The sequence below is a fragment of the Choloepus didactylus genome, chromosome 3 (genome assembly GCF_015220235.1).
Source record: "Choloepus didactylus isolate mChoDid1 chromosome 3, mChoDid1.pri, whole genome shotgun sequence".
Taxonomy (NCBI): Eukaryota; Metazoa; Chordata; class Mammalia; order Pilosa; family Megalonychidae; genus Choloepus; species Choloepus didactylus.
In genome coordinates this window covers 141819510-141847468 of record NC_051309.1, presented here as the reverse complement: position 1 = coordinate 141847468, position 27959 = coordinate 141819510, and the positions used below count along the sequence as shown (strand labels likewise).

Genomic DNA, 27959 nt, shown 5'->3' with positions numbered 1-27959 from the left:
ATATATATATATATATATATATATATATATATATATATATATATATATATAGCTTGCTCATTGTAGTTCAAACAAAGTTCATTCTTAGCAGGATATTACAATACAAATCTACAGAAGCTAAGACTTGTGCAATGTATAGATATTTTATTAGAACCTATTTAGAGAGCTGTTATATTGTTACTATAATACAGGGATACAGACACTTTCATTCCTAAAAAAAAAAAAAAAACAAAACCCAATTCTCACATGGGAGTGCAGTCAATAGCAGACTCTGAAAGGTAAAGTAACAAATCCCCAATGCCTCTTTGGCACTTTTTTTATGCAATCTTCCCAGACCCTATTACCTATGAACACACACACCTCCTATCACTTTGTCAGATTTCCGAGTCTTCCAAATGCCACTTTATTCTTTGGAAAGCATCAAGGTGCAGAGGAAAACACAACAAGGGACTTGGAATCATTTGAAATCCAAATTTCCATATTTATGACACTAGATAAGTCAGTCATTCGATTTTATGGGTCTAATTTTCCTCATGTGTAATATGGATATAACAGCTTTCCCATTCAGCTAAAGATTAGACAAGATGACAAGTTGAGTGCTTAACAACAACTGCCAGGTGGTGAGTACCTGGTCAAAATTAGTTTCTTCCTCCTGCCTTCCTTCAATGCCCTAGATCCATCCATTGTGCTCATACGTTTACTCAAGTGTTCCTCAGAGCTTCCCTCTCTACCATTCTTCAAAAGAAATTCCCTCAGCAAATTTCCCAAACATGCCACTACCCTCCAAACTTAACACCCAGCTAAGCCCTGTCATCTAGACCCTTTGCCTAGGCCCTACTGAATCCCTTCTATATTACAGTCCAATGTCCCCATCACCCTTACCTTTCTCCCCCATCCTTCTAGCACATCCTATCACCCAATTCCCTTTCCTTTAAAAGTTTCCAGTTCCCTTCCCCTCCCAGAAAGATAGCAATGATTGGGAAATTTCCCATGGAGACAGTGTCCAGGATGACAAAGTTGTAAACTTAAGACATCCCTAGAAAATCTCAGCAGATTTAAGACAACTTAACACAGAAGAAAAATAATGTCAAAATAAAGCAGAGATTGGGTCCTGACCCAAGTTCTGGTGAGAATGAGTAGAAAAGTTGGAAATTGATAGTGCAGTAAAAAGCAAGATAATTCCTCAATACTGGGTACAAATTTTCCAGATGGAAGTTATTCACAAAATACTCAACTCCACTCCAGACATAAGGATTTATTTTCTCTTCACTTAACATGTACAGAAGAGAGAGCTGGAGAGAGATTAAACAGGGAATCCAATACCAGTCCAAAGAGTAGACCATGACTATCACCTTCTCTTATCTTCACCACAGTTACCACTTCTGTATAATGTTATCCCTCTTCAGAGAGAGAAAGAGACTTATTAACATTCTCCAGGTTCCCTTCATTACAGTTCATGAGCTTCCTCTCCACTTTTTCACTGTCTTCTGCTGTCTCCACTGAGTATCCATCTCTCTACCCACTTGTCTTCACTCTCCCAGTACCATGGCCTGTGTCTTCTCTCCACACTGGACACACTTTTACTCAGCCTATACTGGACTCCAACTGTCCACCTCCAACCATTGCACTTGTCCTCATTACTGCTCCATCTCCTGGAATAGCACAACCTCTTTCCTGGCCATCTGTCATTTTCCTCCACTCCAAAATGCACCAGCGTGGTGATGGTGAGAGCCTCACTGGATCAGAGGTTAGGAGACCTGGGTTCTGGCTTCAGGGCTGACACTAATTAGCAGTATGGTTTCTGGTAGGTCCCGTGAGCCCTCTAGGTCTACATGTCTTTACCTCATTGATTTTGAGCCATAGACCCCTTTGGCAGTATGGTAAAACCTGGTGAGCCCCTCTCAGAATAATGAGTTTAGTGTATAAATTAAAATACACTATACAGAAAACCAATTACACTGAAATATGTCTATCAAATATTTAGAAAACACAATTGTGATATGTTACTGTCTATGCTTCTTTATTAACTCAAAATAAAAGAATCCATTGGCAGTTCTAATAAATACTCTAATTTTGAAGTGAGGATGATTATAAATGGCATTTCAAGATATCTGTGACAAGAAAAAATACCTGAAAATATCTATGATTTCTATAGGTGACAAAGTTACAAGTACTGCAATAATACTGAGATTTGTGTCCTATGTTCATGATTGAAGAAAACCCTAAATTTCAGTTAGACGTTCGTGAAAATAAAGTTTATTTGTAAGGTAAGAGAATTCTGCTGTGATCTCTAAGATTCCTTTTGACTCTGAGATTCTGATCCCATCCTTCTCACCAAGTCATTTCATCACTCCATCTCACCCCGTTCTCCTGAATATTCATCTCCCCCTGATTACACTGGACTCCTTACCATGTTGAACCTCAGAGGAAGCTATTTTAATGCTGTCTTCATCACCATATTGGAATTTGTCACCCCTGATTTGTCACCCTAGTAGAAATTCCCAATCCTGATTACCTCGACCACCTTTTTTTTTTTTTAATTTTAAAATTTTTTATTTATTGAGATTGTTCACATACCACACAATTATCCAAAGATCCAAAGGGTACAATCAAATAATCAGTTGCCTTGGTACCATCATATAGCTGTGCATCCATCACCACAATTAATTTTTTTTTCAATTTTTAGAACTTCTTCACCACTCCAGAAAAGAGACACAGACAAAAAAAAGGAAACTCAAATCCTCCCATACCCTCCAACCACCTCCCATCCACTGTTGACTCATAGTATTGGTATAGCACATTTGTTACTGTTGATGAAAGAACATTAAAATACTACTAATTGCAATTAGTTTGCAATAGGTATATTTTTCCCTATATGCCCCTCTATTATTGTTTTTAAAGTTTCAGAATAGTATTGAATTTTCAGATATTTATAGTCATCTTATTTGATATCACAAAATACTGGCCATGTTATAAATTTTACAGATGAGGATATTGTTGCACTATTCTCATCATATATATGTTGCAGAATAAATCTGAATACACATCAATACTTGTCCTTCTTCCTCGTTTGTATATTTACAAACATGCCTACACATAACCCTTGCTACTCGGATTATTTTTATCTGAACCAAGGAACTAAATGCATTGAGATAATTTTGTTTTTTTGTAGGAATTCTCACTGTAAACTATACAAGCTTAGGGATCAGAGAGTAAATAGTTTTTTTGTTTTTTTGTTTTTTTTTTTTTTTTGCCAAACCCTCTATCTGAACTCAGGAACTAAAATAGTTCAGTATTTTCCATTAGCTATGCAATAAATAGCAAATCGTGGGTCCACAATTAATGTTCTTTTGTTTCAGTGTATGAAATAGAAGTTAATAATTACCACTTAAATTTAGTGGTTCAATGACTACCATAACAGATGTCTCTCCGTATATAAATAGACGTTTTCACCAACACTGCTCCCTATATGCCTTTGCTCTATATATCCCATGCCTGTCTCCAGACAATGGCATCTAATCTACACCAACCAACAAAACATAATTGAGAATACACATTTTTCAATGGTTTCAAAAAGTATAAGAGTATTCCTTTGGATTTTCAAAAGAAGTCTATATTTTCAGACGTAGATTTAGTAGTTTTTAATTATTTTTAGTCTAATTCCTGTTTTATCAATTAGGCAACTAAGAGTCATCTTACGAGTTAAGTGAGATGACCACATTTACAATCAGCAAGACAGAAAATTGAGGCAAGTATCTTCATCTTCTGACTTCTAGTGTTTAAGAAAGAATGCCATACCATAACCCTGAGTTTTCTATTTGAAAGAGAGTGAAAGAAATGGTAGCATGGAATAGGATGTGATACCAAGTATGTTTTCTCCTTCATAAAGTCACTATTCTGCAATGTCTGTTTATTCCTCTCTGAAATATGGAATTAAAAATAATTTAATATAGGGTTGTGTCTTATGATGACTATGATGATAAAACCAAACTTACATTCAGTGGTCACTATATGGCTTAAAAAATGCATCTTCATTTAATATTATGGAAGCTTTCTCCATATCTCTCTCTCCTTCCTTTGTTTCTCTGTCGGTAAAGCTCCCTTTAGCATCTGAAGTAGGGCAGGTCTTTTATTAGCAAAATCTCTCAACATTTGTTGTCTGTGAAAAATTTAAGCTCTCCCTCAAATTTGAAGGAGAGCTTTGATGGATAAAGAATTCTTGGTTGGCAATTTTTCTCTCTCAGAATCTTAAATATGTAGTGCCACTGCCTTCTTGCCTCATGGTGGCTGCATAGTAGTCACTACTTAGTCTTTGTTTTTTCCTTTGTATGTGGTGAATTGCTTTCCTCTTGCTGCTTTCAGAATTTGCTCCTTCTCTTCAGTATTTGACAGTCTTATCAGAATATGTCTCAGAGTGGGTTTATTTGGATTTATTCTATTTGGAGTTCACTGGGATGTTTTGTGTATTTATGTTGTGTAGAAGGTTTGGGAAATTTTCCCCAACAATTTGTTTGAAAACTCTTTCTAGACCTTTACCCTTCTCTTCCCCTTCTGGAACACCAATGAGTCTTATATTTGGATGTTTTATTTTATCTATCATATCCCTGAGATCCATTTCAATTTTTTCCATTTTTCCCCATTCTTTCTTTTGTTCTTTCATTTTCTGTTTTGTTGTACTCCAGGTCACTGATTTGTTATTCAGCTTCCTATACTGTTGTACTATGAGTATCCAGAATCTTTTTAATTTGGGCAACAGTTTCTTTTATTTCCATAAGATCATCTATTTTTTTATTTACTGTTTCAATTTCCTCTTTATGCTCTTCTAGGCTCTTCTTCATGTCCTTTATATCCTGTGCCATGCTCTTCTTCATGTCCTTTATATCCTGTGCCATGGTCTTGTTGTGTGTCTTTAGTTCTTTGATTAATTGCTCCAAGTACTGCATCTCCTCTGAACTTTTGATTTGGGTGTTTGGGTTTGGGTTCTTCATATCGTCTGGTTTTATCATATACTTTAAAATTTTCTGTTGTTTTTGGCCTCTTGGCATTTGCTTAACTTGATAGGGTTCTTTAGGATATGTATGCGAATTCAAAGACTTCTCTCTAATTTGTCAGATCTACAGCTTGGTGGCATACTTCTCTAACTAACCAGCAGGTGGCATCTGTGAGCTACCTATTCCCCTCAAGCCAGTTCTCCCCTCCTTTGTCTTTGTGGTGTGTGGGGGTCTGATTCTTGTGGGGTCCAATTGGTGCACCAGTTTTGCATGTGTAGTTGGTGCTGTCTGCCCTGAATGTGGGGTGTGTGTCTGAGCAGTTAGGGAGCAAGGGCTGCTTTAACAATCAAACCTCCCAGGTGTTCCTGGAGATTTAAGGCTGTTCCAGGAGTCCAAACCTTCAGTTCAGTCTTGCCACAGATTGTCTCTGCCACTGACCCACAAGTCCTTGGTATTGGTGTATGGTCCCTGGGATTTCCGAGTGGGTCCCTCTTCCAAGCCGTGCCCTTCCAGGGCCTCTACTGAGGGAAGGCTGTGCTATGTCATGAGTGTGCACTGACCCTCAAGGGAAGTTCTGGGCCACAGGGCTATGTAGGGGTGTTCCCTGCCTGCTGAAAGGATGGCTGAATGGGGCGTGTTAATTTCCGCCTTTTCACACCACTCTGCCTTCCTAGCTCTGGGACAATTAGCTGCGGGTGCGCGAAAGGCTATTGTCCACACCCCATATTGTAATGTGTGCGCACATTGCTGGAAACACTTCCCATCACACTGGGTTTTTTGGCGCAGCTCTGGGCTGTGGCTCCAGCACCGGGCAGGAGTGTTCCCAGCTTGCTGGGAAGATGGCTATAAGGGGCATGTTTTTTTTCCCCTTTTGGCTACCCTCTGCCTGCCTCACTCCAAGACAATTAGCAGCGGGTGCGCAAAAGGCTATAATCCGCTTCCAGGTTGTGGAGACACCGTTCTTGCTGCGCTTCCCTTCGTGGTTCTCACTGCCGTATCCACAACCACTTTTGGGTTTTTAAAAAGAACTAGTCTGACTCCAAACGCCAAGCCATGGTTTCCCCACACCACAGTGTGGCTGCCGGATATTCAGCAGGCTTACTCACTCACTTCAGAACACAGACTCCTGGTTTTACCAAGTGCATGGTCCCTGTCGGTTTAGCAGACCTTCCCCAGCTGGTGCATCATTGGAACTGGTGTTCTGGGTGACTTTCTGGCTTTTTATCTAGTATTTTTCACAGAGGTGTTTTTTTGCCCTGTTTCTCCTAACTGCCATCTTCTGGAGGTCTGAATCCACAGTTTTCACTTACAGATTTTATGCTGTGATCTCAGGCATTCCTCCCAATTCAGGTTGGTGTATGATGAGTGGACAGTCACATTTGACCCCTGCAGTTATTCCGGCTTATTTACTAGTTGTTTCTGGATTTTTTTAGTTGTTCCAGGGGGACTACTTAGCTTCCACTCTTCTCTATGTCACCATCTTAGATCCTCCTGCCTCAACCACCTTTTATAGCTAAACCTCTGTGCTTCAGTTTCTTCCTTGCAAAATGAGGGTGACAATGGTGCTTACCTCACAAATGGCGGTTGTGAGGATCAAATAAATTCATACACAGAAAGCATTTAGAACAGCACCTGGCACAGAGTGGCATTTCTCAAATGACAAGAGCTATTTAAATCTTATTAATAATATTATTCCATTACATTTGGACGCTAAATATTCCCAGAGGAAGATACAGAACATGCTACCCTGACCCATTACAAAGAGATGCCATCAGCTGGATCTCACCATGGTCTCTCAATCTTTACTCAGAGCTGGATCTCACCATGGTCTCTCAATCTTTACTCAACTCTTATTCACCATTAATTCACTAAACAAACATGTCCAGGCATTCACTATGTGCCAGGTGGTATGGTAGACACTGGAAATTGAGTCAGTGATTCATTCATTTATTCAACAATTAGGACTGAGCACTTACAGTGTGATAGGCAGTTTCTGGCATTGAGGATCTAGCAAAGAACAAAAGAGACAAGTCTCATGGAGCTTGCATTCTAGTGCAAGCATCCCCCTTTGAACACTGCAGATAATGCCCCCATTCTCAAGAAACTTACATTCTAGTCTGAGGTGATAATAGACAATAAATCACTCAGTCAAGCAAACAAATGAGAAAATATCAGGGAGTGATAAATATTACTGTGACTCTATCAGTCCGCCATTTTGCTTTCCCTTACCTCTCTTCCATACAGATGATTATAATGTTTAACACTGATTCCCTCTTGCAGGGATCTTTCTTTTCCTATGCAATTCAGATATGTGTGTTCTAGAACTGCCTTTTCTATTTTTCATCAATATTTCCTCCCAGCCTCCTATCATTTCAACTCATTCAAATTCTCCTCATTCTACTGAAACTGTTCTCTCCAGGGTCATTATTAACTCCCTTTGGTTAACAGTCCTTTTAAAGTCTACATCCTTCTAGGTTTCCCTGAATTGTTTTATAAAGGTAGTGGGGTCTGCTTCTTGAAATTCTCTTCATTCCAGAGTTACTGCTGTGTTGCCCTTGTCCCTCTATCTCTACTGTCATTTTTCTCCTGTCTTCTTTGCTGGACTATCTTCCTGTGAATGACACCTTTTAAGTGGATTCTCTTGAAGATTCCCTTGACTTACCCTCTGCTCTTTCCTCCAACTCAATGCAAATGACTTCAAAATCTGCACATCAAGCCCTTGCCCTTCACCTGTGTAGATCTAACCATCTCTATGACATTCCCATTCATCAGCTCGTCAAATGCTGCCTATTCAAAAACCAAAGACTCTCCTGTCTCTAACACAGTCTTTGCCCACACATCTCCCCTCATCACAAATTACCTTGTTCCATCTCTTTCTCACCGTATTTGTAATAGGTAGGGTAAATCTATGCTCCTTTTCTCTCTTGAATATTAATCTGAGTGGAATCAGATTCCATGAATATAACTGGGCCACAATCAGGGTTTGGAGTCACAATGCATTAATGGCTTATGGCTGTGGGTGCAGCTTCTCTCTTTGGCACTCTTCCAGCCCTTGCACTGCACAAGTTTTAGGACCTGTATTGTTGGATAAACCTAGTCATCTTTTTCTCTGTTCATGCCACTAGTGTAGTGGAGCAAGCTGGCATTCTTTGTGTCCAGGTGGAGTTAAGATCTGGAAACAGATGGAGGAAGAGCCTCATTTGGGCTGGGCCACATGCAAAGAACGACACGGTTGGCACAGTGGTGCCTCACTTACTGATTGCTGTTATTTCTTGTGCTTCTCTCCCTCTTGGGATCTCATGAGAAGAGAAGTGGCTGTGGGTTCGAGAAGGAAGATTCCTTGGTCAGATGCCAAGTGATACCATAAAATCCTCACCATAATTGCTAATAATTTTCACACTTCAAGGTCCAGTACAAATCCTTCTTTTATAGCAATGAATAGCATTAGCTGTGCATTGAAAATGCCTTGGGTATGAATCTCAACTTCACTACTTAATACCCATGTGAATTTAGGCAAGTTACTTAACCTCTCTGAGCCTCATCTGTAAAAATGGGGATTTCTTCTTAGTGAGAATTAAAAGCAATAACCCAATTACAACACTTACCACTATTCCTGACAGGTGGTAAGTGTTCAATAAATGTGCATTATAGAGTCCCAAGGTTTTTCCCTTTCCTCACCTACAACCACACTTTCAGATTTTCCTCTACCACTTAACCCATAAAAGCATGAATTTATAAACTGTTGTTAGATTTACTGTCATTTATAGCTTTATAATTTTTCATGTAGTAGTCTTCCCTCTAAAAAGAAATTTGAATCTCTCTGTGAGCTGAGATTATGGTTTATCCCTCTCCTGTGTCCCCCAGGGTGACCAGCACATACCAGTGAGTGACCATCAAGAGCATCCGACTGGGCAAAATGCTACACAGCAGCATAACCGAGGGTCATACTTTAATCATAGTGTCAATACATTTTTTTACTACAGGTCAAAAGGACGGCAGCTTTCACAGATATGCTATCAGGCAAACTTCCTGAGTTGTAGCAATTCTTACTGTGGCATAGCTCTGCATACGATGGATGCCAACCAAATACTTCCATACCTGCTAAATGGTAAGCTAAGGTAAAGCAGGAAGGAGCAAAAGTATATGATTTTGCCTGAACACCATTTTAAGTGCGGCCATGTTACAGCATCTTATGGAGGAACAGAACCAACCTAGAATGCAACCCCCAAAATAAGTTGACTCATATTGAGCATATGAGGTCACATGTACTTCAAAGCAGAGAAGGAGAGTCACAAATAGCAACAAATAGCAAATAGTTTTTGCCTCATTATATTACAACTAAGGGAGTACGCAGTACACATACCTATATAGTACCTGTCAAATTATACTGTAACAAATATTATTTAATGAAGCATATATTTGCATTCTATTAAATATAATTTCAGTTCAGCAAAATACTTTAATGAATCCTTTAAGTTGAGATCTGACCTGTATCTATATGCATGGATGGACTTGTCTCTGAGGAGCAGAAGGAAGGTGAGGATTAATAATTTCCCATTTCTGTTTTTCTCTCTTTTGCCAGTCCCTTCAACCTGAGAAACTGCCACATTCTTAAGAAAAGAATGTCTTTTTCTGACACTATGAGCTCCCTTCATTTCATGAAAGAGAACAGGTAAAGTTAGAGCTTATTCGCTTTACCATCATCAAACTGCAATTATAGGGTGAAAAAAAAAAATGAATGCTCTGGTTCAGTGTACAAGGTATTATTATTTTTAATGTTGTTATTTGGGCAATTTGCTTTCCTCTTCAGTCCTTAATCAAACTTTCATCAAGGCAAGAGCCTAAAGTAGAGTTTTGAAAAGAAAAATGGCCACATGCACAGGTACAATCACCAGTGCCTGCTGAGTAGCTCCTCTCATGTTTGGCAGATTGGGAGCCCTGATAGCACATCAGGTCTAAACTTTCTTAGTGTGGTTTCACAGCAAAGAGAAGCAGTGCAATTTTCAGCTGTGTACACAAACACATCTGTCCCAGAGCAGGGGAAGAACACCCTGATGTTGCCCTTAGGAAACATCATCTCGTATGAAATACACTATGTAGTTCCCAACCCTTACAAATCAGAAAGGTTTTGATCAAAGAGGGAAGAACTCGGAGTCACAAACATTGATGGAGGAAGGGTAGAAAGTTTTAAAAGACTGTGGCAAAATTTGTGTGACCAGACAATGACTAAGAAGAGGTATGGGGAAACATGTACAAGCATGGAGAAAGGGTAAACAGGCAGGAGAGAGAGGAATTCTTTGGGGTGCACAAAAGCAGAATAGCAGCAGTAATGAGATGAAATTGAGCAAAGGAAAGCTTAGGCTGCACATCAAGGAAAAGTTTGCTAACAGTGAAACCTATTTAGACTGCCAAATGGTCTCTCAAGGGGAGAGGTTTGAGCTCCATTGCTTGGGTCATTTAAAACTAGACTGGACAAAAAGCACTCAGCGAACACTGTCGGGGGCAGCAGTGCTCTGGCAAGGAAGAGTCAAGATGACCTACCAGTTCTTCTTCTCTCTCCCTAATTTTTGTGATATACAACATCACACCATTACATTGTCTGTAAATGGACTACTCCTTGGGCTGAGGTTATAATGAGAGTGGATTACTTAGCATGCAATGTGCTTCAGGGGAAGCATTCAGAGGACCAACCTGTAAACCACAGCTCGTTAACCAGCAGCTACTCAAATTATCCTGTGCATCTCTGGCCTCATTCAGATTAGAATTGTAGGGTTTTTCCTAACAGACCAGATGAAAGCTTCAAGTCCTCAGAATTTTACAGTCTGCTCTACTATGAGCTATGAATTCTGCATGTTTTTAAAACTTTGATTTCATCACAACATATACAGGGGGTAAAAAGTGCTAGGAAATAATTGGAAAATGGCATCTGACAAAAGCAGATTGCCTTCAGCATGGGATATAATTTGGCAATACTTGATCGCCCTTAATAGAACAAGCCCTTTCACTGGAATAAAACTTCAGTCTGTCAGTATCCTTGAAGAACTATAATATATATACAAATAGGAGGGGCCCCAGTAGTCCCTCATAATCCTAATCAATCATGGCAGCTTCTTCGTTGCTGTTCTCCTGATCCTCAGACCTGAATCATCAAGAAAATGGGAAGTTTATCAGAAAATTGGGGATCAAGTGTCTACAAGATTATGGTAGTATTTTCCCAATGTAGTTTACAGAAATGAGTCTCCATACTGTGGAGTTACACCTTAACTATGATTCTCCCTTATATGTTATCAAAACTGATTTTTGAGTGCCTAATGTGTGTCTGTCTTTTTCACTCTGCTTGTCCACCTTTTGGATTTTTACAACACTGCAATTTAATTTGTTAATGGCTCTTCCTCCTTTCCTCAGAGTGCTCTAGATCTTAAAAACTACTAAAATCAATTTAACACTCATCTGTGGCCTTAATCTGTGGACTATGATTTCTGAAGCCCATGAATTAACCACTCCTATCCCCAAACTCCATTCAATAATCCTGTCATTTATCTCTTATTTTTGGTTAGCAAAATTCCAGCTATGGCATATCATTAAATTAATCACCATCAGGCAAATATTTAAGTAAGAAAATAATATATGCCAGGCACCATGTTCATCCCTAGAACTACAAAATAGCTGCTGAAATCCCAGCTTCAACCTCCTCACAGCCTATATGAAGAAAGAAGCATGGCAAACAGGTAGAGTACAGTGTGGGAAGTGCCACAGTGGAAGAATGACAAACCGCTTTGGGTGTGCAGGGAAAGGGACAACTGACTGCAGAGATGGACAGGAGAGCATGACAGACATTTGACTGAACTTAGCTGGGTGCTTACGGGGTTGCCCTAACCCTTCCTTGTCCCTACCTCCACCCACCACCCCCATGGTACCAGTTTGCAATACCTGCATGTGGATCTTTCCAGCAGAAGCTTGTTAGATAACTTGCTGTGGTGGTTTAGAGCACTATGTACCCCAGAAAAACATGTTCTTAAACTTAATCCATTCCTGTGGGTGTGGACCCATTGTAAGTGGAAATTTTGATGAGGTTACCTCAATTAAGGTGTGACTCACCTCACTCAGGATGGGTCTTAATCCTATTACTGGAGCCCCTTATAAGCCAATGAAATTCATATGGATAAAGAGAAGGCCGCCACAGAGGGAGCAACCAGAAGCTGAAATTCAACAGGACCCAGAAGAGAAATAAGAGGCCAGGAGGGGCCACCAGGTGCATTGCCATGTGACAGCGGAGCCTGGGACAAAGGATTGCTGGCAGCCAGCCCCAGAATGCCACAGTCTTCATAGAGAAAACACCATCTTGATGATGCCTTAATTTGGACATTTTCCTGGACTCAAAACCACGAGCTAATAAATTCCCATTGTTTAAGCCAACCTATTGCATGATACCTGCTTGAGCAGCCAAAGGAAACTAAAACACTTGCCTCACGTGTCCTCTACAAAAATTCTAGCCAGAAGAGCCATCTAATAATGTATTTTAGCGACCTCATTGTTGGGATTCGCAACTTATTGTTTATAGTCAAGTTTTACTTGTAAAGACACCGATGTGAGTTTGAGGCAAGTCTAAAACTTTCAGAAATGAAAAAAAAGAGCTGACATTTCTTATGATGTAGTAGCTCTTTAAACCAGAAGCAAATTTAATTGTATATTACCAATATTTTTACCAGTTTCTCAAAAGATCAGATTCACTCTAAAAAATAATTGCATTATTTCTTTACCACTCAACTGCTCACTAGAGAGTGGGCTTGCTAGCAAGCTGCAGAAATACGTGAGACTTCTCACTTTACTGGTAAACATTTCTGTTTGCAGAGGTTCTCATTTGCTGATTTTGTAATAGCACTCCACATTTTCAAACCCTCTATGCTTTTGTTCTTACACTGGAATAGCCTCTCTTCTTCTCTACCTTTAAAAAATCTTATCCTTTCTTAAAGTCTGCAGGAAAACCATCCCCCAGTCAGGATTAAATTGTGTTGTACCGCCCACAAATCCTCTTTTCACTTTAATTCTGCTTTATATTATACATATACCAGATTATAAGCTCCTAGAAGGTATGACATCAGTCTTTTGATACTTCAGGGCCTTGTGCATTTTAGGTGCTCAACTAATTGTTGTTGCATAGATAATGAACACAGATTGCTTTATAACCTCAGTTATCAGATTATAATATTTTCATCAAGTTCAACACAAACACACACACACACACACACACACACACCATTCCACTCTCATTTAACATTTAACATTTTTTCTGTTACTCTACCCCTCTTTTCCAAACAAGGTCTGATCAAGTTCTGCTTGTGTTTAGGAATTGAGATAAAAAAAAAAAAAAAAAAAAAAAACTGTGGTGAAAGCCATAGCTGTGTCTGTGAACTGGGCCCCAATGGGGCTGCATTAAAAATCTTCAACACTAATAAAATGGTTTATTGCCTTGTTCTTTGAATTTCATGTTGAAAATATATTGTTGCATAAAAACTAAATCCTAATGCAATGAACTTCCTGAGCAGCCTTTAGCATGTGTCTTACGTGGCATCTGCTTCTTCTATCTGTTCAAACCTGCCAATGGTTACATTTCACGTTAAGTAGATACCCTTATGGCCATATCAGCATCTTCATCCCTCAGTGATTATTCAGAACTGCCTTCTCCAACAAAATTTGGAGAAGAGCAACCAAATCAATTTCCAAATATTAAGATAAAACTGATACTCTGTCACAATTAATCAAATATGCCTTTTCTATTTTGGTTTCATGTTTATTCGGTAACTTTCTAGGTGCCAAGATCTAATCATTTACTATTCGGAATTTTGATTGGATTCTCAGAGCTAGAACTTAAAGATAATTATAGTTGGTCCTTTTAGAGTTTAAAAACCATTTTCAGGGTTTATCAATTGAATTTATAGTCAAAATCTCTATACTTTACATGAATTTTCTCTACCAAATTCCAAATAAGTGGTCAATCAGTTTATTTGGGAGTATTTCCAGGTACTTGCACAGTTATTCACTGCTTATTTTGGAGGTATCCAGTTGTTAGAATGTTCCTCTGCCTAATGAATCTAATCAAAATCCTGGCAACCTCTAACCCTGGTTCTTATTTTTGACCAACCTCTAGTCCATTTCACACCCCTTTATCATGCCACATCTTCATGTCGCCATGTTTGAAAATCATTGTTCTTTCAGTTAGCTTTAGCTGTATTATTGATGTTAATAATAATAATGGCTAACATTTATTGAGCACTTACTTATGCTGGTTCTGATTCTTTATATTAAGTTATTTATATTAATTTATTTTAACACTAACAACTACCCTGTGAGTTATGCATATTTTAATCTCCAGAAGGAACCTGAGGCACACAGACACACCAGCAGGCATAGCACTTATCGGTGGCCAAGATATTATAGTGACCAGGATTCAGACTCCAGAATCCTTACTCTTAGTTACTAGGCTACGACATTTTCCTACCACCCTGCTTGCTTGCCTCAGCACATTTGCCAGTCCATCCTTTGTATCTCTGTGAGGTTAGGGTAACCTATTTCTAACTTACCCATCAATGTGTTAGGACTCCAAGGCCCATGCAAGGTGTACTGTTAACTGCATGCAGTTTGGGGATTGCAGATAGTAGGGATTCCACCCAAGACCCCTTCAATGAGACTTGGAATTGGAGTGAGCAGTGTAGGAGATGGGAGACTCAGGAACCAATATTTAAAGAATCTCAAGTAATTCTAATGTTTCTCTAGTAGGTCATGGCAAAGATTCACAAGTTTTGTGTTTAAAGAAATCATCTTAAATTCTCATCCAGGAGCATAATTTGGGGTTCAGACACTCACATTTTTATGAAGACCTACCCCAGGCAATTCTGAGTCAGGCAGCATGGAACTATGGAATTCTTACTCTTTCACACCACTCCAGTGTACCAAGGGATGGAGGCATCTGAGAAATAGGCAAAGACCTCCTACATCACCAACATGTTCAAGACCACAGTGGCCAAATTCATCTCCTTATTTCCCCACCCCAAGTGACTCAGAGGTGACATAAGTTCTTGATGGGTACAGACATCAAGTACCCAGTGTACCCCAATTATGCAAACATTGAAGGCAAGTTTACCTAAGGTGGGCACAACAGCCTACACTGAAAATATAAAAGATGCACTTTTAAAAAAATATTTACAGTAAGCTATCTTTTAACGGTTCTTAAAATGTCATCATTATGTACACATATATCTTTTCACATTCCATACAATATTTTTATATAAATAAAATCTGCTGACTTCCAGTCAAGTCAACAAATATATTTGGTGCACCTGCTAAGTTCCAGACAGTATGCTAAGTGTCTTGAGGGAAAGGAGGAAGGTAAATATGAAGATGACTAGAACATGGCCCCTACCTTCAAAAAACTCACACTCATGGACTGACCTGACTCCTTTAATTAGGGCCAGCCAGTCAGACAGTACTCCAGATGACCAGAACCGTGAAGTATATCTCTGGGCATCACAATTCACATCCAGCGGTTGTGCCTAGCCATGTCATTCCCACTCTAAACACTCACTTCTAAAACTTTCTGAGAGCTGTTTCCCTTTTCTAGCTTTATTTCTGGCTTTCAGATCTTCACCCACCTCTCAGACTCACATGGCGCCTCTGGCCCTTCTCTCTACCTATTCATATATGACCCGGATTCACCAAGAATTTCACCCATCTCTGGCCTCTCATGGCATATCCCAATCTTGGACAGCTCTATCTGTGTGAATGGGAATTCTTTATAATCAGACTCAGAGCCCCAAGATGAGTATTGAACAGTTCACATTCTACCAGGAGAGGTGGACATGTCCACAATTAATCATGACATGAATGTGCTATAATGTTATAACAGAAACAAAACCGACAGCATATTAAAGGGAAGGGTTATTTCTGACTAGAACAATAGAAGGCAGATTCATGGAAATGTGATGTTTCAGAGTGACCATAAAGAAGGATACTTTATCAATAGTTAAAAGCAATCTAGGTGAGGAAACAAGAGAAAAAGTTTGGGACACTGTCAGGCGAAAGTTCGGGACATTGTCAGATTAAGGAAATAGTTTGGGGTAAAAGGCAGGTAATTGGTAAAAAGCTCAAAAATTAGTTTGAAAAGAAGCTTGTATGGTCTTGAATTCCATGAAAGAATATTTGGATTTCAGGCTCTATGGAATGAGCCATTAAAGATGTTTCAGTAAGGATATGATATAATAGGCTATGCTTTAAGAATAATACCTTGGCTGCAGTTTAAAGGATAAATGGGAATTGAGGAAGGTGACTAAGAAACAGAAATCATTAGAAAGAGATCTATTCCTCAGGAGATGACACTCCAGGGACACTTTCCACTTCTCTGATCTTTCTCCTGGGAGACACTGCATTCCTGCTTCCCCTGACCACTGGTTTCCTATGATGTTCAGCCACTGGGGAGCACTCACAGGAGATAAGGAGGGAGAACACGCTTGAGACATGCATTTCTTCAGCTCCCTTCCTATGAGGTTACCTTGGCCTTGCTGTGTCCTGTCCCAATGTAAAGTCAAAGGTCCTGCCAGCTAGCCTGCTCCAGGCACTTCTCTCTCTCTCTCTGAAGTCCAGGAAATGCTCCTTTTCCTTGCCCCTCAGGCCTAGGGTTGGTAACATTAGCCACAGCTACTATCCCAGAGGTAGCACATTTCCCAGATGGTTTTCCCACCCCCCGTCCATACTTAAGCAAAGAATCCCTTTATCAACCTTTCCTTTCCTTCCACTGTTTCAGTGTGTCATGGCTGTCTTGTCAGGACCCTGACTGGTGCAGGCGTCACCAAGTGCCTTTGACCAGGATGATGGCCAAGAGCATGGGAAGGCAAAGGTAGTGCTCCCGAGAACACAAACCTAAAAGATTCTTCCTTGCCAAGGAGATAATAGCTATGGTAATGCAGCCATCACAGCTTAGGTAATTTATCCATTTCTGATTGATGATCCAGTCACAGAACATTTCTCAAACTCATTCCAAGTCTGATTGAAAAGAGCTTTATAGTTGTGAGATGGATTCATCACCAAACAATTTCCTTTCGAGTTAAGCGGGTACACAGGGTTGTGAAGTCAGACTAGCATAACTGGCAGATACAGAAGCCCAAGGCTAGGTAACTATGATCACAAAGAGGAGCCTTCATTTAACACAGGGGATGTGTGACTGTTTATATAATGTATGCAAAGGCTGAGTCAGAGCCTTTGAAGGAGGCACTGAGGAAAGGAAGTGTGAGATGCTGAAGCTGCAGTTCTTTGAGCAGAATTGTAGAAGAAAATGTTTGGAGTCTTCTGTGTGGGTCTATATAGCAGTCTATTCAAACAGATCAGATAATACCTAAAGGGCAGGTGGCTTATTTGTTCAAAATGCAGCAAGAGGTAATGGCATGCTTAAGTCATTTCTGCAGCAGCCTGTAATTTCACAAGTGCTCAAACATTTCCTTTGACAGCTGTGCTGTGCATTCATTATGTTGTCAATGTGAGCTCTGTAAAGGAGAGAGTGCCTGGTAGGAGAAGAGCTGGGGAGAGCAAGTGTTCAATGTTCTTTATCTCTCCAATTGGTTTAAAGCAATCAAGTAAGGCAAGAATCCTCTATCCTGAAAATATTCAAATTGCCCATTTCATACACTACTCCATATTTTATAGAAAGATAAAGTTAATCTTCCATGATTTACTTGAAGTTGGTGATTACAAGTGCCTACTTTTTGACCAGCCTTATCACATTCTCTGGGAATATATTTGAATAGAGTGCAAGAGAAAATTGAATGGCCATAGGAAGTAGGGTGTAGAATAAAAAAATACAACTCATATAAGCTGTGGAAATAGAGTTCAAAGAAATTGAAAAATAGAAGTAACTTTTCAAAATTGAATTACAAAGGAAGAAGGGACTCTTTGCCCTTGATTTCAGAAAGCAAATGTGGTAAATACCATACAAGGGAAAATGGGGTGGGGAATTGTGCTCATCTCCTGTGGGCTCTTGGCCCTGATTAATGCAGCTCAAGGAGCTGTGATTCTGGCAGATGCCAACACCCCTCTCTTCAGCTGCACAAGTCCATGTCTTTCTCAATCAGGACTGTTTCCCATGGAGAAATGAAGATGAGATGGCCACAGAGAACCAAGCAAAGCCTCTTTACTATTCTTTCCAGCCTCAGCTACAAGCACTTCCAGCTGACGATAGGAGTGAGAAGTGGCAACAAAACTAAGGTGAGTCCTGTCTGCATGAAACCAAATAACTAGAGAGAGACAGAAAAGATTTTTCTTCAAATTCTTCAAATGTGGCTCCTCCTCCCAAAAGCACACTTGACTTCTGCTTCTTTTCCAACTGATGCCAGTATATAGAGTTAAGTCCTTTTTTGTCCACCCTGACTAGTCTGTTAAAATAGTTCAATCAATTGACCTAATTTCTGTTCACCTCTTCTCAACTATTTGCCGTGTGATTGGTTCATAACTCCGACTGATTGAAAGGTATCCACAGCAGCTGGTTCCTCTGTTTGAAGCTGACTCATCCCTTTTTTCCATGTTTCTTTTGGTTTTGTTCATCTTGCTTTGATACCAATGCAGGCTCATGGTCCTTGATATTTTAAACATTTTTAATAAGTGGACTTTCAGCAAGGCCCAGCAGCCATAAGACTTTAAAGAACCCATAGGTTCGGAGACAGTTTATTCCATGTTTTCATCTTGTTTACTAATGGTACCTAATTATCTCAATTAATGCTAATTTAAAAAGTATGCTCTCTGCCATCAGTCAACTCTAATGCAAACTAATTTGGGGGTTTCTCATGAGACAGATCGAATACACTAAATTTAACTGAGGGGAGAGATAGTTGGAATGGAAAGTTTGAATTGGAGAATACTTTAGAAGAAGCCAATTAACAAATATTTACTGAGTATTTTTTATGTACAAGGCATTGTGCTAGGGCATGGTCCCTACTTTCAGGGAATGTATAATGGAATTGAGGAACCAAGATAAGGATTGCTACCCCAAGATTTTTGATTCTGTACAATTAAGTGACAATTAGGTCCTCTAATTATTGGGGAAAATGTGAGCTATGGCATGAGAAACTAACTAGAGACCTGGATACTAGATGAAAGCCAACATTTATTGAGTATGTAGTAAGTGCCAAAATAAGCACATTTTAAAGCACAGTAGATGCTATCATTAATACTATCTTACAGGTGAGAAACTTAGAAAAGGTAGGAAACGTGCTAAAGGTAAAGCTAGTAAGTGAAATGTGTGGTAAATAAACACAGGAAGGCTAGTGTCAGAGCCTGGGTATGTTTTTGTTTGTTTGTTTTTTGTTTTTATTAAATTCAGTTTTATTGAAATACATTCACACACCATACAATCATCCATGGTATACAATCCACTGTCCACAGTATGATAACATAGTTATGCGCTCATCACCACAGTCTATCTCTGAACATTTTCCTTACATCAGAAAGAACCAGAACAAGAATAAAAAATAAAAGTGAAAAAAGAACACCCAAATCATCCCCCATCCCACCCCATATGTCCTTTAGTGTTTATCCCTATTTTTCTACTCATCCATACACTAGATAAAGGGGGTGTGATCCACAAGGTCTTCACAATCACACTGTCACCCCTTGTAATCTACATTATTGTATAATTGTCTTCAGGAGTCCAGACTGCTGGGTTGAAGTTTGGTAGTTTCAGGTATTTACTTCTAGCTATTCCAATACATTAAAACTTAAGAGGTGTTATCTATATAGTGCATAAGAATGTCCACCAGAATGACCTCTCGACTCCATTTGAAATCTCTCAGCCACTGAAACTATTTCATCTCATTTTGCATCCCCCTTTTGGTCAAGAAGGTACTCTCAGTCCCATGATGCCGGGTTCAGATTCATCCCCGGGAGTCATATTCTGCATTGCCAGTGCGATTTACAACCCTGGGAGTCGGGTCCCATGTAGGAGGGAGGGCAGCAAGTTCACCTGTCGAGATAGCTCAGTTAGAGAGAGAGAGGGCCACATCTGAGCAACAAAGAGGTACTCAGGGGGAGACTCTTAGGCACAATTACATGCAAGTTTAGCCTTTCCTTTGCAGTAACGAAGAGCCTGGGTATTTTACATATTAGTAGATAATAGCATATACTAAGCCTTAAAGGGAAAACCTTCCATATTGAACTGAATGGAAATTGCATTGTGTCTAAACAGAACAAAGACCTTACGGAAGCTTGTCAAGAAATACTCTAGCAGAAGTTTCCAAACAGCGGGAGTTACTTCCACTATTCCAATAGTTTCCTACTCAACCTCAACTAGAAGCCATAAAACACTGGAAAGACATAGGAAATAGGTAGGGCACTGAGCTAAGGGCAGAGAGACCTATCTGCAGTCAGGAAGCAGTTTAGGGGAGGAAAGATTCTGGAAATGTTTACCCTATTTCACTTCTATAATATTTGGGGTAGCCTGACTTCTTAATGGCTACACAGTGAATTATGAACAATACTTACAGAAATACAGCTAACAAGTATAAAATTGCATTCCTGTGCATTCATTCATTAAACAAAACCTATTGAAAGGCTAATCTGTGCCTGGTATTCCATTAAATATTGCTGATATAGTAATGAATAAAACAGACCTGGATCTTTGAGTATGGAACCTATAGATAAACAGGGAAAACAAACATTAAACAAATAACTGCATGATAAGTGTGATAGGGGTCATCAAGAAATACAATGTGCTTGAAAGCATATAATAGGATAATCCCAGGAAGTCAGAGAAGGTGCAGTTTGAAGAACTAAAAGAAGATGCTGCAGACATATAGGCCACGATAAGTATTTTGATTTTAATCCTAAGAACACAAGAAAAACATGGAAATGTTTTCAGGGAAGGATCATCATAAGATTAAAAGATGAGTCAGAAATAAAAATAAGGATTTTCTTAAGGTAGTTCAAGAAAGAGATGATAGCTTAGATTCATGTAATGACAATGCAAATGAGAAGATGTGGTCAGAGTTAAGAGAGACTTAGGAGATGGAATTGGTGGTACTTGACAGTTGGTTATTTATGGAGATTTAGGGAGAGGAATGAATATGCCAGGAGCAAGCCAAGATAATGGTGGATGGTGGCACTTTAGTAAGATAAGGAACCCTGGAAGAAAAGCAGATTAGGGAAAAAAGATTGCATTCTATTTTGGACTTGCATTTGAGGTGAAAATAAAACAGCTAAGAGAAGACAGAGGTTAAGTTGGTGGATTTAAGGGTCAGGAGCTCAAAGGGAAAATCTAGGTTGGAAATATAAATTTGAGAAGTAGCATATGGATGGCTATTAAAGCTGTGGGAATACATGAAACCATAAGAGAAAAGTGTAAAGCAAGAGGAGAAAAGAATATAAGCCTTTAAAAGTGTCTTGTCCTAAATGCCGAGACTTTCTAATATTTAAATAAAACTGAAAGAAAGAGTAGCCAGAAAGGTAGCAAGAAGTGCAGCATCATGGAAGCCAAGGAAACAGAATGTTTCTAAGGGAAGGAGTGGAGATACTTCTGGTAATGGTCACATGAAAGGTTGGGTATTTTTTACTCCACAAAAACCAAGCCCATGGACAAACTTATTAAAACCAGCAATTTCGGGGCACTGGAAAACCACCAAAGGCGAGAAACAAACCCAGAATTGTTTACCCATGAAACCTGCGGCTGAACTGTGAGCTGGTAGCCTTCTTGCCAGAGGCCACTCCAGTCGCAGCTCGCACTGCAAAAACCAACAGCTTTACTTGTCAGAGGAGGTAGATTCAGTTTGGGCAGGCAAGAGAGCAGTTAAAATTTAACTGGGAGATTCGGGAAGTGAAAGAGCCACAGAAAATCTGAGATAACAAATGCCCCCAAACATCCCTAGATAATGTCTATACTAAGCATGAATGCAGGAGACGTCCACAGAGATCTTACCACATATTGAAAGCCTGAGGATATTTTTGTATATAATGTGCCATTGAATGCATTCCTCAATCCACGCACAGCTTGAGTTATAAAGGATATAAAAAAATTAAAAGACACTATCCCGGCCCGGCACGGCCAGGTCCTGGCAGGAGGCGGGAGGTAGAATCTGCTCAGCGGCGCGCCTCTGCACCGAGGAGCCGTCGTTGGTCCTGCGCGGCAGGAAGCGCGGCTGCACGACCGCTGAGTCTCCATGGAAGCTGAAATCCATCAGTCACCATTTTTGCAATGGAAGACACTATGGGCTGTATCCCTACTGACACATAGCACATGGCTGGACCCACATAGAACCGGTCTTTTTGGACAATGTCACAGCCTAAAGGGACTATTCCTTCTGTGTAATGCTGAATCCAAGGTAGTTCTGGCACAGGGCCCTCAATGACAATGGCTGCCCGGCGTGCTGCAAAGAAAAGAAGCCATCTGATGCCCACTCACCCCAACCTGGGGTCCTTCACCATGAACAGTGGGAGCAAGATATTTCATCCAGGAGCGTTGCTTCAGCCAGTGCCAAATCCTAAGGAACTCCTGCAGGAAAGAAGGAAGAACCCGATCCTAATAGACAAATCTATTAGTTTGTATCAACAATTTAAGAAACCATTTAGACAATATGGAAAAGTTTTGATCCCAGTGCACCTAATAACTTCTGGTGTTTGGTTTGGAATGTTCTATTATGCAGCAATAAAAGGAGCAAATGTCGTTCCTTTTCTGGAACTGACCGGGTTACCCGACAGTATAGTGAGAATTCTGAAAAACTCCAAGTGGAAATGCGCCCACGGCGTCCGCGTTCTTTAAAATTGCCACCCCCGCCAGGCATGCGGCGACTCTAGGAGGTCCCCATCCTTGGGGCGAAGCGTTTGCGTCATAGCGGCTGAATGTCAGCACCTCCCCGGATTAAGGACAGGATGAAGAGACGGAGGAGCTCCTCACTGAGAAAATGGAAGAGACGAAGGATAGGCTCACTGAAAAATTACAAGAAACCAAAGAAAAAGTTCTTTTAAGAAAAAAGTAGAATAGGATGCCTTTTATAACAGACGACAGAAAATCCATGCACTTTAACCCTTTGGAGACCATAGACAAAGATACAATCTCCTGATTATGTTTTTATTTAGCTGCCTAAATATACTAGTTCTCTGAGGGTTAAAGAACCAAGGAACCTTTTTTAAAGTTCAAATATCACTAGAAAAATCAGTGTTTTTTGAAAGGAAATAATGAACCCAATATAAGAATTTCACATCAACAGCTGCACTGAGCAGTGGTCGCGCAGACTTATAAATCAGAGCTCTTTCTCAGGGTTGTGGGAATCATCCTCACGTCATGTCTGGGGACCAGCAGTGTTGTATGTAGGCAGGCGTGGACTCAAATAACTGACATGGCCCATACCAGGATGTTAAGACTGGGTCATAATATTCATGTTGTTCATTAAGTTTTTATCTGTATCTAGTTCTCAATGTGAGACAAAATTATCATCAAAACTGCCTGTGAATAAGAAGGTATTCAAATAGTCTTTCTATAAAAACAGCACATTAACAGTTGCATATCAGATAAAATTTGGACAGTATGTGAAGAAAGTTGAATCAAATTGAGACAATACATCTTATATATGTAAATAAGATGAATTTGTTACATGTAAATGAAAAATTTACCCTTTAAAAATTATTTTTACCTGAAGCTTGTAGTAATCAATTTTTATTAAAGCAAATGCATTCACAGTTCTTTTTCAAGCTTCTATATTGGTGACAGTCACCCAGATCATAAAACATTACTGTGAACTGTGTCCTTTTTAATCTTTCAGAGGAAAAGTGAAAATAATTAGACTTTATATTTACTGTTAAAATCAGATTCTCTTAAACAACAACTCAAGTTTGTGCTTCTCAGCTGGTTAAAGGTTTGGGAGATGAGAAACTGGCATCAGGTTGCCACAGAGATTGTTCTCTCTCTTTGACTTTTGTCTCAGCAAGCTGGTGATCCTTTCCCAATGATGGAGTAAATTTTAAAATCAGAGAATTTTACTTGAATTATTGATAACAAAGCTAGGCAATAAATTATGAAACTAAAAAATAGAAACTACAATCACACAATTTAACCTATCTGACATACATAGAATACTTCATCCAACAACAGAATACACATTCTTTCCAAGCATGTGGTTACACTTTACCATTCCGAACTCCTAAGTTCACTAAACACACACACAACACACACACACACACACACACACACACACACACACAATGCCTTCCAAGAATGGTATTTTAAGAAATCAAGAAAAAGGTGCTAGATTCCATGGCTAAATCAACTCAAGCCAGATAGAACTACTGCGGGAAATAACATGAATGAGGTTGAGTACCTAAGGAACAGATTTGGGACAGGACCAAAAGAACACAAGCCCCAGTGAATTCACAGAAATATTGGTAAGGCCTTCAACTGTCCCTCCCACATGCTGAGGGGTTACAATGTTCAGGCCAATTTTATTTAAATCCTAAAGGATGAATTGATCTCAACAAGAACCTGAGTCATACCTAAATGAAGCAGAGGGAAACAAGCTAAAAAAAAAAGAAGCCCAGTAAGGAGGGCTAATAAAAAACAGGATTCTGGGGAGGAAAGGGATGCTTTAATGGTAACCAGCAGAAAAGAATGTGAGATAAGCAGGCCTATATCAAAGCCAAGGAGCCCAAAGATAAGAAGCAAATTCAAGTTTCAAGTACAGAAACAGCTGTAGTATAGTACTTGAAAATATAGCATCTGAGATTAAACTAGCTTGGAGCTGAATCCCAGCTTTAATATTTACTAGTGGTATGGCCTTGGGCAAGTTGCATGACTTCTCTGTTGCTTCAGTTTACTAATCTGAAAAAAATGAAGATAATAATAATACATACCCCATAAGGTTGTTTTAAGGATTAAATAATAAATATAGTAGAATTTAGAGTAGGACTTGGCACATACTAAGCACTCATATGTTATTATTACTGTTGTTGCTGCTATAGAAGGCAAGTAAGTTCTAAGGGTTTTGATTAAAGAAGGAAAAAACAAAGTGGGAAAGCTTTTCATGTGCCGAAGCATCACCAGGACTGTTTTTTCAAAAGGCAAGTTCCTGGGGTGATTTAGACCACAAGAATCTGATACAGTTGGCCCGGGAGGACACAGAAATCTGCATTTTTGCTTTCTCCCCAGGTGATTCTAGTTTAGGTGGTCCATTTAAGAAATACAATTCTAGATGGCTGCCCTCAGAGAGACTGTTTTGTTTTCCTGAAGGCTGAGCAATAGTTAATGTCATTAAGGGGCATCCAAAAGTTATCATCCAGGAGATCAGGTTTAGGATCCCATTAAGAGGTTATTACAACAACCGGGGCATGAGAAAAAAAATTAAGTAACAAAGTTTGACAAAGCCAGAGCTAAATACAGCCATCAGAAAGCCATATATGAACAATAAAATGATCTTTTCAAAGTAAAAACAAAACAAACAAACAAAAACAAGATCAGCCAGTAAATGTGAGGCCAGAGCACAATCAGTCATGTTGAAGAGAACTAGGGTGTTTAAGTTTGCTAATGCTGCCTTTTCGCAAAACACCAGAAATGGATTGGCTTTTATAAAGGGGGTTTACTTGGTTACAAAGTTACAGTTTTAAAGCCATGAAGTGTCCAAGGTAAGTCATCAACAATTGGATACCTTCACTGGAGGATGGCCAATGGTGGCCGGAAAACCTGTGTTAGCTGGGAAGACACATGGCTGGTGTTTGCTCCAGTGATCTGGTTTCAGAATGGTTTTCCCCCAGGATGTTCCTCTCTAGGCTGCAGCTCCTCAAAAACGTCACTCTTAGTTGCTCTTGGGGTGTTTGTCCTTTCTTAGCTTCTCCAGAGCAAGAGTCTACTTTCAACGGCCATCTTCAAACTGTCTCTCATCTGCAGCTACTCTCTTAACTTCTGTGCATTCTTCAAAGTGTCCCTCTTGGCTGTAGTAAGCTCAATCCTTCTGTCTGAGCTTATAGAGTACTTTAGTAAACTAATCAAGGCCCATGCTGAATGGGCACGGCAACATCTCCATGGAAATTATCTGATGAAAGTTATCACCTACAGTTGGGTGGATCGCATCTCTATGAAACACTCGATCAAAGAATTACAATCTGTTCAACACTAATACATCTGCCCACACAAGATTGCATCAAAGATAATGGCATTTTGGGAGACATAATACATTCAAACTGGCACATAGAGATTGGGGAGGTAAATCCCCAATTGGCCCAAATAATGGGCACAATAGAGAAGTTGGATCAGGATAGAGGGGCCAAAATCAAAGAGGAGAGTGGTCTAGGTGGATAGAGAACTAGATTAATAGGCAAACATATAAAATGAGTTTTCAAAAAACTACAATTCATGTATGACATTTCACACTCATTACTCTATACTGTTTTATACTAGTCCTAGTTGTCTCTTGTTTTTACTAATCCTGATAATCCCCTTTTACAGATAAGGAAACAAGTCTCCACAGAGCTAAACTGCTCACCCCCATCACTTAGCTGGTAGTAGAGGAGGTGATAACAAACCCAGGTCCTCTGACTGTAAAACCAGGTCACCCTCTGGTCCACCCTCTGGTTCACAGAGGAATGCAGCATGAGGGACCTCCTACCCTCAAGTCAAGGAACTTGCCTCCCTGTGGCCAGAATCTCTTTTATCACTGAATCAAGAACATTGACAAAAAATTTAGGGTTTGCATGTAAAAATGATCAACATCTATGAGGTATTTTTAATCCATCAGAATTCCTGGTGAAAACAGAAGTTCATAGTCCTTTTTAGGAATTGCCTTAAGAATTGCAGCATTAAGTTTTGCTCAATTACAGCACCTACATCTTATGTCCTGTTAACACGTCATTCTGTACCTCACTAAGGTGCTTGGCCAGTCTTTTTAAAGACTACTTTATATTTGTTACATGGGCCAATGATATCTTTCTTCTTTTCAGCCCTACAATAAGCTTCACACAGTGCTAGCTGCTAAGTTAAAGACACTTGACATGCCTTACTTAGCAAGCAAGAACAAATTGGATAAGTATGATTTAGAACTACAGTCTTAATTATAGTATTGTGTACCTGAGATAATTATTCACATGATGTAGTGGTACTTGAGACTATTATTTGTGATCAACTCAGTTAATGCAATTTGGCCTATTCTACAAGTGAAGCCAATTACCTGACAATCTCAAAAGTCTCCTGATAACCTCCTGCTGATCGTTTCAAAAACAGCTTTATGACTACATCATGTATTTTTGTAGGTATATGAATATATGCACTTGAATCTTTTTTGTATTCACTGGCTCCTGCTTAAGAAAACCACTCTCTTTCTAAGTCTAATTCTGTCAGAACATTTTTCTGAAATGTTTCTAGCAAACTTCATGGTGATCTGAGAGGAATGTGAGCGACCAAGCTAAACCTATTACTTTATGTCAGTCACTAAAAGGGGTTGGGAAGTGGACAGAGGCCCACATTCACATTCTACTGGTCAAAGGACTTCACCAAATCAAGAGCACAATCTGATGAGATGTACAGTAATTTTTCACTTATATGGCAAAATAAAGAATGTGATTACAATGGAGTTGGTTATCTCAATTGTTTAAAAACCAGCAGTTGGCTATGTATATATGAGAAAACAACACTGACCAAAATGTGTAAGTATTCCTTCTAAATTACAATAATTTGGTTGTCTAAGGTCTAATAACAGATAATGCCTTAGGGAATTAAACTCAGAATTTGCCCCTTTTCTTAGTTTCCTAGGCAGCTATAACAAAGTAACACAAACTAGGTGGCTTAAAAGAAGAGAAATGTATTCTCTCATAATTTGGAAGTCCAAAATCAAGATGTCAGCAAGGCCATGCTTCCACTAAAGTCTGTAGGGAAGAATCTGTTCTGTGCCTCTCTCCAGGCTTCTGGTGGTGACCTGCCAAAAATTACATAGTATTCTCTGCTCAGTTGTCGTATGATAT

General features: G+C 39.5%; 1 pseudogene; it reads left to right on the top strand.

Annotated features, from left to right (window-relative positions):
* Positions 1-22180: 22180 nt before the first annotated feature.
* LOC119530462 lies at positions 22181-22996 on the top strand (annotated as a pseudogene).
* The last annotated feature ends 4963 nt before the right edge of the window (positions 22997-27959 follow it).